This window comes from Lipotes vexillifer, unplaced genomic scaffold, assembly GCF_000442215.2.
Source record: "Lipotes vexillifer unplaced genomic scaffold, Lipotes_vexillifer_v1.1 scaffold1010, whole genome shotgun sequence".
Taxonomy (NCBI): domain Eukaryota; kingdom Metazoa; phylum Chordata; class Mammalia; order Artiodactyla; family Lipotidae; genus Lipotes; species Lipotes vexillifer.
This window is the reverse complement of record NW_006794157.1, coordinates 135,092-150,328: the sequence shown is the minus strand read 5'-3', so window position 1 is coordinate 150,328 and position 15,237 is coordinate 135,092. Positions and strand designations below refer to the sequence as shown.

The 15,237-nt window shown below is 41.0% G+C and overlaps 1 non-coding gene across 1 annotated transcript; it reads right to left on the bottom strand.

Annotated features, from left to right (window-relative positions):
- Positions 1–1,042: 1,042 nt before the first annotated feature.
- TRNAE-UUC (transfer RNA glutamic acid (anticodon UUC)) lies at positions 1,043–1,114 on the bottom strand. Its single transcript has one exon. It is a non-coding gene; the product is annotated as a tRNA-Glu (tRNA).
- Between the last annotated feature and the right edge of the window lie 14,123 nt (positions 1,115–15,237).

The window sequence follows — 15,237 nt, the reverse complement described above, 5'->3', positions numbered from 1 at the left end:
GGTGGCACAATAAGGATGTAGATTTTGTTCTGTTTGATCAGTATCATTTGCACTTAATTATCTTCATGGTCTCCAGCTTTAGCAGTTAAATCAACATTGATTTGTTTTCAGTACATGCAGAGCACCAACCACAAGACAAGGTGCATGACAGACTCCCTTGTCCTGAAAAAGATGAAAGTCCATGGGGAAGGATCTCCCTTCCCCAAGAAAATATGCATCAACTCAAATGACTCAAATAGAAAAGTAGGCTGGAGCTTCACAGTTATTGCAAGGGGAGTAATAGAAATGCTCCTCAAAGCCAGCCTGTGATAGAAGCCAAGAGCATGGGCTCTGGAGTTAGTCTCTTGCATTGGAATTCCACTTACCATTTGATTTTAGGAACTATATAAGCTCTCAAACCTCTTCTCTGTAAGACAGGGATAAATATAGTTTCTACATCATAGGGTTGTACTGAGGATTAAATGAGATAATACATTATGAAGTGCTTAGCACAGTAATAATAATAGCTGATGTTTCTGAAGCATTTACTTTATGCCAATGTGGCAGGCTGAATAATGGCCCCCAAATATATCCAGGTGCTAATCCCTGGAACCTGTGGATGTTACTTCATATGGCAAACAGACTTTGCAGATGTGATTAAACTGAGTATTTTAAGGTGTACAATGTGATGATTTGATACATGTTTATGTTATGAGATGTTTACCACAATAGGGTTAATTTAGCTTTAGCTCATCCTTTAGCTCATATAATTACCATTTTGTTGTTGTTATAGTGAGAACATTAAAGCTCTACTCTCATAGCAACTTTCAAGTATACTTCAAGTTACTTGCTGTAGTCACCAAGCTGTATATTAAGATCTCCAAAACTTATTCATTTTGATTTGCATTATGTTTAATATGCTGTTGAATTTGGTTTGCTAGTATCTTGTTGAGAAGTTTTGCATCTATATTCATCTGGTCTGTAGGGATATTGGTCTATAGGTTTCACATCCTGTAATGTCTTTTTTTTTTTTAATTTGTCCGTGCAGCTTGCGGGATCTTAGTTCCCCAACCAGGGATTGAACCTGGGCCCCGGGAGTGAAAGCCCAGAGTCCTAACCACTGGACCGCCAGGGAGTTCCCTCTTGTAATGTCTTTATCTGGCTTTGACATCATAGTAATGTAAGCCTTGTAAAATGAGTTTGGAAGTGTTCCCCCTTCTTCAAGTTTTTGGAAGATTTTGAGAAGATTATTAATTCTTTTTTGAATGTTTGGAAGAATTCACCTGTGAAGCCATCTGGTCCTAGGCTTTTCTTTGTTGGGAGGTTTCGACTACTGATTCAGTTTCCTTACTTGTTATTGGTCTATTCAGATTTTCTATTTCTTCATGATTCAGACTCGGTAGATTGCATGTTTCTAAGAATTTATCCATTTCTTCTAAGTTATCCAATTTGTTGGTGTATAATTTTTCATAGTAGTCTCTTATGATCCTTTGTATTTCTGTGGTATCAGTTGCAGTGTCTCATTTTCCTTTTATAATCCAACTTATTTGAGTCCTCTCTCTTTTTTTTCTCGGTAAATCTAGCTAAAGGTTTCTCAGTTTTGTTTATCCTTTTTTTTTTTTTTTTTTTTTTTTTTTTTGCTGCATTGCACGGCTTGTGGGATCTTAATTCCCCAACCAGGGGTTAAACCTGTGCCCTCAGCAGTGAAAGTGCATAGTCCTAACCAGTTGACCGCCAGGGAATTCCCAGTTATGTTTATCTTTTAAAAAAAAAACAACTCATTTTTGTTGATCTTTTCTATTGTTTTTCTATTCTCTATTTCACTTATTTCTGCTCCGATCTTTGTTATCTCCTTCCTTTTGCTAACTGTGGGTTTAGTTTGTTTTTCTTTTTCTAGTTCCTTGAGGTATAAAGTTAGATTGTTTGAGATCTTTCTTTTTTCTTAATGTAGGCATTTATGCCTATAAACTTTCCTCTTTGCACTGCTTTTGCTGCATCTCATAAGTTTTGGCATGCTGTGTTTGTTTCAATTTATCTTTTGATTTCCCTTTTATCTTTGACCCACTGGTTGTTCAAGACTCTGTTATTTAATTTCCATGTATTTGTGAATTTTCCAGTTTCCTCCTATTATTTCTAGTTTCATACCATTGTGGTTGAAAAAGATAGTTGGTATAGTTTCAGTCTTTTTTAGTTTGATGAGACTTGTTCTGTAACCTAATGTATGATCTTGGAGAATGTTCCAAGTGTGCTTGAAATGAATGTGCATTCTGTTGCTGTTGGATGGATTGTTCTATACATGTCCTCTATGTTCACTTGGTCTAAAATATAGTTCAAGTCCAACGTTTCCTTATTGATTTTCTGTCTGAATGATCTATTTAAAAAAATTTTTTTAATGTATTTTTGGCTGTGTTGGGTCTTCGTTGCTGTGCACGGGTTTCCTCTAGTTGCAGCAAGTGGCAGCTACTCTTTGTTGCGGTGCGCAGGCTTCTCATTACGGTGGCTTCTCTTGTTGTGGAGCACGGGCTCTAGGTGAATGTGCTTCAGTAGTTGCAGCACACAGTCTCAGTAGTTGTGGCATGCAGGCCCCAGCATGCACGGACTTCAGTAGTTGCGGCACGTGGGCTCAGTATTTGTGGCTCACGGGCTCTAGAGCGCAGGCTCAGTAGTTGTGGCGCACAGGCTTAGTTGCTCTGCGGCATGTGGGATCTTCCTGGACCAGGGAGCGAACCCGTATCCCCTGCATTGGCAGGCGGATTCTTAACCACTGTGCCACCAGGGAAGCCCCTGAATGATCTATTCATTGTTGAAAGTGAGGTATTTAAGTCCTTTACTGTTACTGTATTGTTGTCCATTCTTCCCTGCAGATGTGTTAGTATTTGCTTAATATATTTAGGTGCTCCAATATTGGGCATGTATATATTTACAACTGTTATATCCTCTTGATGAATTGACCTCTTTATCATTATATAATGACCTTCTTTGTCACTTGTTACAGTTTTTGACTTAAATTCTCTTTTGTCTGATATAAGTATAGCTACCCCTGTTCTCCTCATTTCCACTTGCATGGAATATCTTTTTCCATCCCTTCACTTTGAGCCTATGTGTGTCCTTGAAGCTGAAGCAAGTCTCTTATAGGCAGCATATAGGTAGATCTTGTTTTTTCATTCATTCACTCTATGCCTTTTTACTGCAGCACTTAATCCATTTAAAGTAATTATTGATAAGAAAGGACTTACTATTGCCATGTTATTCATTGTTTTCTGGCTGTTATGAAGTTCCTTTCTTCCTCTCTTGCTGTCTTCCCTTGTGAATTGATGATTTTCCATAGTGGTATACTTGGTTCCCTTCTCCTTATCTTGTGTGTAACTATTATAGGTTTTTGTTTTGTGGTTACCCTGATGCTTCCTTGAAACATAGATATTACAGTCCATTTTAAGCTGATGATAACTAAACTTCAATCATATGCAAAACTATACCCTTTTATTCCCATTTTATGTTTTATGGTTTTTGATGTCACACTATACATCTTTTTTTTTAAATTAATTATTTATTTATTTTTGGCTGTGTTGGGTCTTCATTTCTGTGCGAGGGCTTTCTCTAGTTGCGGCAAGTGGGGGCCACTCTTCATTGCAGTGCGCAGGACTCTCACTATTGCGGCCTCTCTTGTTGCGGAAGACAGGCTCCAGACGCGCAGGCTCAGTAGCTGTGGCTCACGGGCCCAGTTGCTCCACGGCATGTGGGATCCTCCCAGACCAGGGCTCGAACCTGTGTCCCCTGCATTGGCAGGCAGATTCTCAACCACTGCGCCACCAGGGAAGCCCTATACATCTTTTATATCATGTATCCACTAACAAATTATTGTACTTATAGCTATTTTTAATACTTTTGTCCTTCAACCTTTATATTAAAGTAGTCAACATACCACCATATTATAGTATTAGAGTATTCTGAATCTGACTGTATGCTTGCCTTTACCAGTATGATGTTTATTTTCATTTATTTTCCTGATACTAGTTAGCATCCTTTCATTTCAGCTTGAAGAACTTCTTCCAGCATTTCTTATAAGGCAGGTCTAGTGGTGATGAACTCCCTTTGGTGGCACCTGGTCTGGGGGTCATGGTGACTCACTGACTCAGGCCATTGGGGTCCACATCATCTACAACTGCATGGCCCTTGACAAGTGCTGTTGGGAGTCCACAGAGACTGCAAGGGCTGTTGGGGTCCTCAGCAGTGCCTCCAGATCCAGCAGCTATGGACCAGGGCAAGCAGCAGTGATGGCTGGAGCTGATAGTATGCACACAGTCAGCTGTGGGGGCCAGCTGCTGGTGCCTGTAGTGGCAAGGGGTAATTGAACACACATGTAGTAGTTGTGACCAGGGCAGGCAGCAAGGGCCAGGGCCAACTGTGTACACACTGACACCTGCAGGGGCTCTGGCTGTCTGTGTGCACTACCATGGCTGCTGGGTCTCACCATGGGCACATGGCAGTGGAGCCCACCTGGGATTGGACCAAGGGCACACAGGTACGCAGTCGGAGGGGCTAGCTGCAGGTGAGTGTTGTGGTGAAGGCCAGTGACAGAAGACAGGGCCTGATCCAGGCCCACAAGCAACTGCATGGTCCCAAGTCATTGGTGTGCTGTCCGTTGGCTGCATAGTCTCCTCATGGACATCCATACAATAGTGGAGTCTGGTGACAGGCGTCAGGCCAGTGGCATGCAAGTACACAGATGGAGGGGCTATCCCCAAGTGCATGCACAGTGGCAGGGGTCAGCTGCAGAGGTCTAGCTTGGCATCTTGCATTCATGCGCTGCAGAGGCCTGGACTGGCTGCCAGGGTACTTCCCGGGCTCCAGCAGGCAAGCGGAGGGACTCAGGAAGCTGGCATTAGCAAATGCAACTACCTGTGAACAAAAGCCAGTGAAATCTGCAGGGGATCCCTAGCAGATGTTGGGGCTGTTGGTTTCTTCAGTGTTGAAAGCTGTTGGGGTCACCTGTGGAGCAGGGGTGACCTGGGAACTGTGGTTGCTCTGACTGCATGACTGCTACTGGAATCCCCACTTTTCTTCCCTATTCCTAGCCATCTTTATACATCTCAGCTTTGCCAGTCTCTGAGTGGCGTGAAACTGAAGCAGGTCCTTCATGTGATGCCCCAAAAGGCTGCAGAAGCTGGTTGCTCACCCAGTTCTTCCTTTCCTGGTGAATCCTAGCCAGAGTTCTGTCTTGGTGCTGAGCAATGCTAGCTTGGGGGATGGGTTCATGCAGACAAATGAAGCTGTCTTCCTTCCCTTTTCATGTGGTTATTCTCAAGTGTTTTGTTCAGTAGTCTTAAGTGGACTCCAGAGCTCTCCAGAGCTGTGTCTATTCATGGATAGCTGTCTAATTGTTGATCTTTGTTGGGGAATGGAGGCAGGAATCTCCTACTCCATCTTGGTGATGTCACTCCCAAATCTGTGTTGTTTTAAGTGAGTAAGTTTGTGGTAATTTATTACAGCAGCCATAGTAAACTAATACAGCCAGGCATTATTCTAAAGGCTTCCCTTATATTATTTCACCCAACTCTCACCTTTTCCCATCTCCTCATCTGTCAGGGAGAAGTGTATTTAGTAAGTAGATACTTACTGATTTACCACCCTCAGTTTGTCCCACTACACTCACCCTATACCCACATGTGCAGAATCTTCCTGACTTTTATTCTGGGACAGGGAGAAATCTGAAGGGCCTTAAGCCTAGGGCTTCCCTCAAACCACTCCTACACCAATCCCATAACCCAGGGTCCAGAATAAGGTGGAAAGAATTTGAAACAGGAAAAAAAAATTATATTTTCATTGACTTGTTTTGTAAATCTGGATTTTTACATTACATCTGTATTTACTATTTACCTTAAGGTGGATTATGGTATAAGACGGATCTGTCTTAGACAGACTTTATCCATCAGGCTTTATTCTAAGTAATATCCCGGGTTTGAATGCACAGGATGCCCCCCCCACCACACACACACTAACCATGGGTTAGTTCTCCTAGGAAAACCTGTCCATTATGCAGTTGTGGGAGGAACAGAGGGCAGCAGTAGTGCTGTCCAATGTCTGACATCTCTCTGCCTTGTAATTTTGTTTCAAGAGAATTCACTTAACATGCTTCCTTGAGGCTTCTGCATGGTGATTTCTGATGGCAGATTTGATTGCATGCTGACTTTGCCTTAATCTCTCTGTTCCCTAGGTTCTTCATGTATAGAAAATAGGATGGTATCTATTGTCAGGATTATTATAAGGATTAAAATGAGATGACATAAGTGAAAGTATCTTGGACACGGCAATCACGGTGACTGGTATACTCACAGCCCTTGCTGAGAAAGAACTTGGGCAGTCTAGTTGGTCCACAGTTGATTGGACCATGTGTGGGAACCCAATTCCCCAAAGTCAGCTAGATCCACAGGCTGATCAGATACTAATGATGTAGCTTAGTAGAGAAAGTTCTGCCTAAAAAGTAAGGTAGCAGCAGGTTGCTCTCTACAATCTGAAATGGGAAGTAAGAAGAGAATCAAGAAATTAGGGGCAGAAACCGAAGTTAAAAAGACATAAGGAGGGAGGAAGTTGTGGGGCCAGAAGCAAGTTGTGGTTCTTGAGTAGGGCTAAGTTATGAGGAAACAGAAACCATGAGTATACAAAAGTAGTGAGGTCAAGAGGAGATATCGAATGGATGCTGATGAAGTCAGGAGAGGTGGTAACTCCCCTAATAAGCAAAGTCTTAGTAGATGAGTTACAAACAGAAGAACAGTGCAGTGAAGATCTATTAACTCCTGTCACTGAGATTCCTAGAGCCATCTTGCACCCAGAAGATTCCCTGTTCTTGGATTTCCATGGTTTGCCTATCTTCCTTATTGCTACATGTCATCTTAAAATAAACTCCTGGGCTTCCCTGGTGGCGCAGTGGTTGAGAGTCTGCCTGCCAATGCAGCAGACACAGGTTCGTGCCCCAGTCCGGGAGGATCCCGCATGCCACGGAGCGGCTGGGCCTGTGAGCCATGGCCGCTGAACCTGCGCGTCTGGAGCCTGTGCTCCGCAACGGGAGAGGCCACAACAGTAAGAGGCCCGCGTACCGCAAAAAAAAACAAACAAAAACAACTCCTATTACTTGAGCTGGACTATTAATCCTTATTTCTTACAAAAGAGCTTAATTAAAACAAAAAGAATCCATGTGGTAGTTTCATCTCATTTTTAAAAATGGATCATGAAACAGTGGGGCCTAAGGGAAACAGGAGACTGTTCCTGGCACAGGGAATACCTTGGAGAGAATATTAAGGGTGGTGGGCAGAATCTGAAAGCATTCGTCAGAGGGCTGCGGGAGATCAGAACCAAAGGGTAAAAGCAGTAGGGTAGGGTAGGGCACTTGGGAACCTAGATGCCCATGATGGGTAGCTTTACTGTGTTATCAAGGGCTGAAGCTCCTCCACTAAGACTTTGTTGTTCTCACACCCTCAGGGTTTTATTTTAGTAATGCATATCATCTTAAAGATCTTTAAAGAACAGTGAGCGATTTGATATAAGTGCCACCCCCACCTCGGGCAAGCAGTATACCAATCTAACTGATTAATGATCAAAGGCCTAGTTGTTATTATGGAAGACTCCACAAGACCAGCCCCTTATCTTTGCCTTTCAGAAACTTCAAGGAAGCTTCTTGAAAGAAACACAGAAGACAAACCAACTCCCTGTCATGTCTGTCCCTGTGACCTTAGTCTCAGCCTGAAAACTGAGGGAAACACTTGCCTTTATCCTCTGGGGTCTCATGTTCATGAATTCAATTTAACAAATAGTCCCTGAACAGCTCCCATGTTCCAGGCACCATGCTGGGTGCTTTGGGAGCTGCAATGATGAGTAAAAAATATCCTTGCCCTCAAGTCCCTAATATCTATTAGAGGGCACAAATAATTATACACAATAATTATACACAAATAATTATAATTTTAGATTGAGTAAACTAAGTGCTATAAGTAGAATAAACAGTCCTGTGGGGAGAGGGGGTAAGAAGAGGCACTTGCAAAAGAAGCTTCATTCAGACTTATCCTTTGAGATGATACTTGAAGGTAGGACAGGATTTGAACAGTTGGAATGGAGGGAGGGAAAGAAACAGCTTTTAAAAATTTGACAGACGAGGAAGAAACAAAATGCAGAGGAGGTATGGTGAAGAGACTAATTAAGACAAGGAAATGAAATGGACTCCAAAGAGCAGGGTGGAAGAAATCACAGGGTGGCAGAGAAAAAAACCCCATTAGAGGGGTTAGGGCTCCACAGGTCCTTCTTCTTTTTTTAAAAAAAATTTTTATTGGAATATAGTTGATTTACAATCTTGTTATTTACAAGACAGAAATAGAGTCACAGATGTAGAAAACAAACCTATGGTTACGGGTGTGGGGGGGGCGGTGCGGTGAGAGGGAGGGATAAATTGGGACATTGGGATTGACATATACACAGCTCCTTCTTAAACTCTTGTTTAAGAAGGCAATGCTGCGAAGAAGAACTCGCCTGGAGAGGGAGCAAAGCTGGGAATTCCAGGTGGTGAGGTAAGTCTGTGTCACAAACTCAGAGTGGCAGAGGCAGGGACTAGAGGTATGAAGAGCCCTCCGACCAAGGAAAGGGAAATCTCCTAAAGAATGTTACACAACCAGATCTGAGCAAAGCCCCAGAGTGACAAAGTATGAGTAGAGATCAGATAAGGCAAAAAGAACTTTATGTGACGTGGGCAATATTCTGGCTAGAAAGTACTGAATGCCCGGAGATCAAGGAGCAGTAAGAACAAGAGTCAGACAACAGCCTGGGAGACAGAAGAAGAATGGAAACAGCCATTGACTGGGTTGGAGTATAAATTACAAGTTCTGATAGCCTTTTCCAAGCCACTAAAGTCGAGATTCATGCCTGGAGGTATGTAGGCAGTTCCGCACACAAATAAAAGTTGCACCCACAGTGGCAGGAAAAATTGTACACTGAGGCAGGTGTACAAAAGGAAAGCAGAAAGAATCTGATTTAAGGACAAACCTGATTTACTTTCAATTTTATTTTAAAATTTCAAATGCATCTAGTGCCCCCAACCACTTTTACTTCAGAAAAAGAGAGACCAGGCCCTTTTACCTTTCAGAACACACATACTAGGGCACTTGCAGAGCACATTTTTGCATTCAGTGATACACACCCAGAGCTGTAAAGGAGACTCAATGGCTAGCTTACACTGAGCAGGTGGCAACTACTAGGCCATGGGCAAAGTGTTTTTACAGGCATTATCTCATTTAATTCTCACAGTGTTACCTATGACATTACGTTAATATCTTCATTTCTTATATGGGGAAACAGGTACATAGCTTGGCAAGATCACAACACTAGTAACTCATGGGGCTGTAGGAAGTTTTTTATCTTATAAATTCATATTTTTTATAGTTATAAGACTAATCAGATTTCCTCTTTTCTGTGTGTCAGTTTTAGTAAAATATATTTCCTAGGAATTTAGACAGTTCTTTTTTGTGTGTGGTACGCGGGCCTCTCATTGTTGTGGCCTCTCCCGTTGCGGAGCACAGGCTCCAGACGCGCAGGCTCAGTGGCCATGGCTCACGGGCCCAGCCGCTCTGCAGCACGTGGGATCTTCCTGGACCAGGGCACGAACCCGTGTCCCCTGCATCGGCAGACGGACTCTCAACCACTGCGTCACCAGGGAAGCCCTAGACAGTTCTTTTAAATCTTCAAACTTACTGGCATAAATTTGGTCAAATTTCTTTCATAATGTTTTTAAGGTCTATTGGGCCTGAGATGTATTCCTCTTCATTTCTGCTATTGGCTTTATATGCTTCTTTCTCTTTTTCTTAACTAGTCTTGCCAGAAATGTATCAATTTAATTAGTCTTTTCAAAGAAATATTTTCTTGATTTGCTGTTCCCTTCTATTATAGGTTTGTTTCTTATTTCATTAATTTCTCCTCTTAACCATATTATTCCCTTCCTTCTATTTTCCTTGGGGTTTTTTGGTGATTTTTTTTCTAGTTTCTTGAGATGGATGCTTATTAGATCGATTTTTAGCCTTTGTTCTTATCTAAAGTGTGTATTTAAGACTATACAACTTCCTAAAGCACACATCCCACATGTTTTGCTTGCTGCATCCCACGACTTTTGTATTTTATTATCATTTAGTTTAAAATATTTTCTAATTTCCACTGTGATTTCTTTTTTTTTTTTTAACATCTTTATTTGGGTATAATTGCTTTACAATGGTGTGTTAGTTTCTGCTTTATAACAAAGTGAATCAGTTATACATATACATATGTTCCCATATCTCTTCCCTCTTTGTCTCCCTCCCTCCCACCCTCCCTATCCCACCCCTCCAGGTGGTCACAAAGCACCGAGCCGGTATCCCTGTGCCATGCGGCTGCTTCCCACTGGCTATCTACCTTACGTTTGTTAGTATATATACGTCCATGTCTCTCTCTCGCCCTATCACAGCTCACCCTTCCCCCTCCCCATATCCTCAAGTCCACTGTGATTTCTTTTTTGATGCATGGGTCATTTAGACGTATTTATATCTCTTATTATTCAAATATGAGGGTTTTCCAGTTATTATTTTCATTGATTTCTTGCTTAATTGCACTGTGGTTAGAGAACATACTTTGACTATTTCAATTATTTGAAATTTGTTGAGACTAGCTTTATGGCCCAGCATATGGTCTGTAGAAGATTATATTTTCCAGAGATGGCCACAACAATATCCCAATGCCACATACCCTTTTGCTACATGACTTTGCCACTGGCCCATCAAGGGGCGAGTCTATGTTTTCATCCCCTTTAATCTAGGAAGGCGTGTAACTAACCAGGATAAAATAGCTGTCCTGGTAACTTTTGCTTCCAGCTTCTTGGAAGATGGGCACCATGTTAAGAAGGTTGACTACCCTGAGATCACCAAGCTGTGAAAGACTCAAGCCATGTGGAAAGACCTGGAGGATGAAATACACTGAGAAGAGAAAGAGAGGGCAAGGAGCACCAAGATGCCAGGACATGTGACTAAAGGAGCCATCTTGGATATCTGTCTGCAGTCACATAGGAGATGCCAAGTGAAAACCACCCATCTGAGCCCAGTGAACCCACAGAACCTTGAAAGATAATAATAATAAAGATAATAATAATAATAAATTGCTGGGAATTCCCTGGCAGTTCAGTGGTTAGGGCTCTGCGCTTTCACTGCCGAGGGCCCCGGGTTCAATCCCTGGTCGGGGAACTAAGATCCCACAAGCTGTTCAGTGTAGCCAAAAATAATAATAATAATAAATTGTTATTTTGAGTTCTACGTTTAATGATAATTTGTAATGCAGCAATAGTTATCCAGAACATGGTCAATTTGTTCAAATGTTCTGTGCATATTTAAGAAGAGTTAAGAACTGTAATTTCAAGGTGTGATGTTCTATGTGTCAATTAAGCCAAGTTCACTGGTTTGTATATCCAAATATATATCCTTAATGATTCAGTTTGCATTCCATAAATTACTGAGAGAGGTATTTTGAAAAGCTCTCAATATGATTTTGTATTTGCCTATTTCTCCTTTTAGTTCTATAAATCTTTGTTTTATTTGAGGCTAAGTTATTAAGTTAGTATAAATTTAGAGTTGTATATCTTCCTGGTGAACACAATCTTTTATCATTCTTACTGAAGTCCGCGCACCTAGACCCCACACTCTGCAACAAGAAAAGCCACCACAATGAGAAGCCCGTGTACCACAACGAAGAGTAGCCCCCGCTCACCACAACAGGAGCCCGCGTGAAGCAACAAAGACCCGATGCAGCCATAAATAAATAAATAAATAATTTTTAAAAATAAAAAAATAAACAGGGCAGTCTGACTCTGCTCTTAGCTACTCCTTCTTATTGATATTGAGATGTGATGCCCTCTCCAGTGCAGAGAGAAGAGTGCAAGTATCATTTAGGAGCATGTTTGCTTGGCATAATGAAGAATGCAAAGTAGGAAAAAAAAAAGAACAGATGGGTATTCCAGGAAAGATCTGTATATTTTAATAAAAGTATTAATAGCTTAAAGTGGGTTCTCCTGGTATAGACTAGTAACAAGATGATAGATACATCACTGGGCCACTAGGCCCTTCATTTGAGTCCTTCAGGGAATCACTCATGTTAAACAGGAAGTTATGCTAAATAGTATTTCTGGGAATAATCTGTACCTAGTTAAATTTTATATACACATAGGTGTGGAAGGTCCCTTAGAGATCAGTTATTCCAGACCACTCATTTATAGTATTAACAGTTATTATCTTTGGAGGTAGAATTCTAAGGGCCTTTTACTTTTTATATTATTTATTTACATGCCATTTAATTTTTTTATAGGAACACATCACACATAATGAGAAAAATAAAAGAGTTAGTCCTGCTAAGACAATTAAATGGGAGAAAGAATAGTCTTTTCAACAAATGGTACTAGAACAACTGAATATCCACATGCAGAAGAACGAATTTGTATTCCTTCCTCACACCATGAACAAAAATTAACTTGAAATGAATCAGACCTAAATGTAAGAATTAAAACTATAATAGTCTTAGAAGAGAACATAGGACTAAACTTCATGATCTTGGTTTAGGCAAAGACTTCATAGATACAAAACTAACAGCACAACCAACAAAGTAAAAATAGAAAAAGTGGATTTCATCAAAATTAAAAACTTGTGGGCTGCAAACAGTGCCATCAAGAAAGTGAAAAACAGGTCTCTGGCGTTTGAAGCTGATGCTCACAACAGTCGAGCTCCATGCCATAGCAACAAGAGGTGGCTATGAAATTATCAAAAGACTATGGGAAATCATCCCTGGGGATCTTATAAGAACTTCTTATGAAACAAGATTCAAATTGGCTTATTGTAAGAGGTAAACATACCATAAGACCTCTGGATCTGTTGTGAAAATCAAGGATAGCAATGTTGCCATGCCATGAAATTACAGAATGAAAATTTTCTTTGACTCTCAACTTTGCTTGTCTGGCCGTGTGGCTGACAGGGTACTGGTGCTCTGGCCAGGTGTCAGGCCTGAGCCTCTGAGGTGGGAGAGCCGAGTTCAGGACATTGGACCACCAGAGACCTCCTGTCCCCACATAGTATCAATCCGCGAGAGCTCTCCCAAAGGTCTCCGTCTCAACGCTAGGACCAAGCTCCACTCAACAGCCAGCAAACTCCAGTGCTGGACACCCCATGCCAAACAGCTAGCAAGACAGGAACACAACACCACCCATTAGCAGAGAGGCTACCTAAAATCATACTAAGTTCACAGACACACCAAAACACACCACCGGATGCAGTCCTGCGCACCAGAAAGACAAGATCCAGCTTCATCCACCAGAACACAGGCACCAGCTCCTCCCCTAGGAAGCCTACACAACCCACTGAACCAAGCCTTACCCACTGGGAGCAGACACCAAAAACAATGGGAACTACGAACCTGCAGCCTGCAAAAAGGAGACCCCAAACACAGTAAGTTAAGCAAAAGAAGAAGACAGAGAAATACACAGCAGATAAAGGAGCAAGGTAAAAACCCACCAGACCAAACAAATGAAGAGGAAATAGGCAGGCTACCTGAAAAAGATTTCAGAGTAATGATAGTAAAGATGATCCAAAATCTTGGAAAGAGAATGGAGAAAATACAAGAAACCCTTAACGAGGACCTAGAAGAACTAAAGAGCAAACAAACAATGGCGAACAACACAATAAGTGAAATTAAAAATTCTCTAGAAGGAATCAATAGCAGAATAACTGAGGCAGAAGAATGGATAAGTGACCTGGAAGGTAAAATAGTGCAAATAACCACTGCAGAGCAGAAAAAAGAAAAAAGAATGAAAAGAACTGAGGACAGTCTCAGAGATCTCTGGGACAATGTTAAATGCACCAACATTCGAATTATAGGGGTCCCAGAAGAAGAAGAGAAAAAGAAAGGGACTGAGAAAATATTTGAAGAGATTATAGTTGAAAACTTCCCTAATATGGGAAAGGAAATAGTCAATCAACTCCAGGAAGCACAGAGTCCCATACAGGATAAATCCAAGGAGAAACATGCCAAGACACATATTAATCAAACTATCAAAAATTAAGTACAAACAAAAAATATTGAAAGCAGCAAGGGAAAAGCACCAAATAACATACAAGGGAACCCCATAAGGTTAACAGCTGATCTTTCAGCAGAAACTCTGCAAGCCAGAAGGGAGTGGCAGGACATATTTAAAGAGATGATAGGGAAAAACCTACTACCAAGATTACTCTACCCAGCAAGGATCTCATTAAGATTCAACGGAGAAATCAAAAGCTTTACAGACAAGCAAAAGCTAAGAGAATTCAGCACCACCAAACCAGCTTTACAACAAATGCCAAAGGACCTTCTCTAGGCAGGAAACACAGGAGAAGGAAAAGACCTACAATAACAAACCCAAAACAATTAAGAAAATGGGAATAGGAACATACCTATCGATAATTACCTTAAATGTAAATGGATTAAATGCTCCCACCAAAAGACAGACTGGCTGAATGGATACAAAAACAAGACCCATATATATGTTGTCTACAAGAGACCCACTTCAGACTTAGGGGCACATACACACTGAAAGTGAGGGAATGGAAAAAGATATTCCATGCAAATGGAAACCAAAAGAAAGCTGGAGTAGCAATTCTCATATCAGACAAAATAGACTTTAAAATAAAAAATGTTACAAGAGACAAGGAAGGACACTACATAATGATCAAGGGATCGATCCAAGAAGAAGATATAACAATTGTGAATATTTATGCACCCAACATAGGAGCACCTCAATATATAAGGCAAATACTACCAGCATAAAAGGGGAACTCAACAGTAACAAAATCATAGTAGGGGACTTTAACACCCCACTTTCACCAATGGACAGATCACCCAAAATGAAAATAAAGAAGGAACCACAAGCTTTAAATGATACATTAAACAAGATGGACTTAATTGATATTTATATGACATTCCATCCAAAAACAACAGAATATGTTTTCTTCTCAAGTGCTCATGGAACATTCTCCAGGATAGATCATATCTTGGGTCACAGATCAAGCCTTGGTAAATTTAAGAAAACTGAAATTATATCAAGTATCTTTTCCAACCACAATGCTATGAGACTAGATATCAATTACAGGAAAAAAATCTGTAAAAAATACAAACACACGGAGGCTAAACAATACACTACTAAATAACCAAGAGATCACTGAAGAAATCAAAGAGGAAACCAAA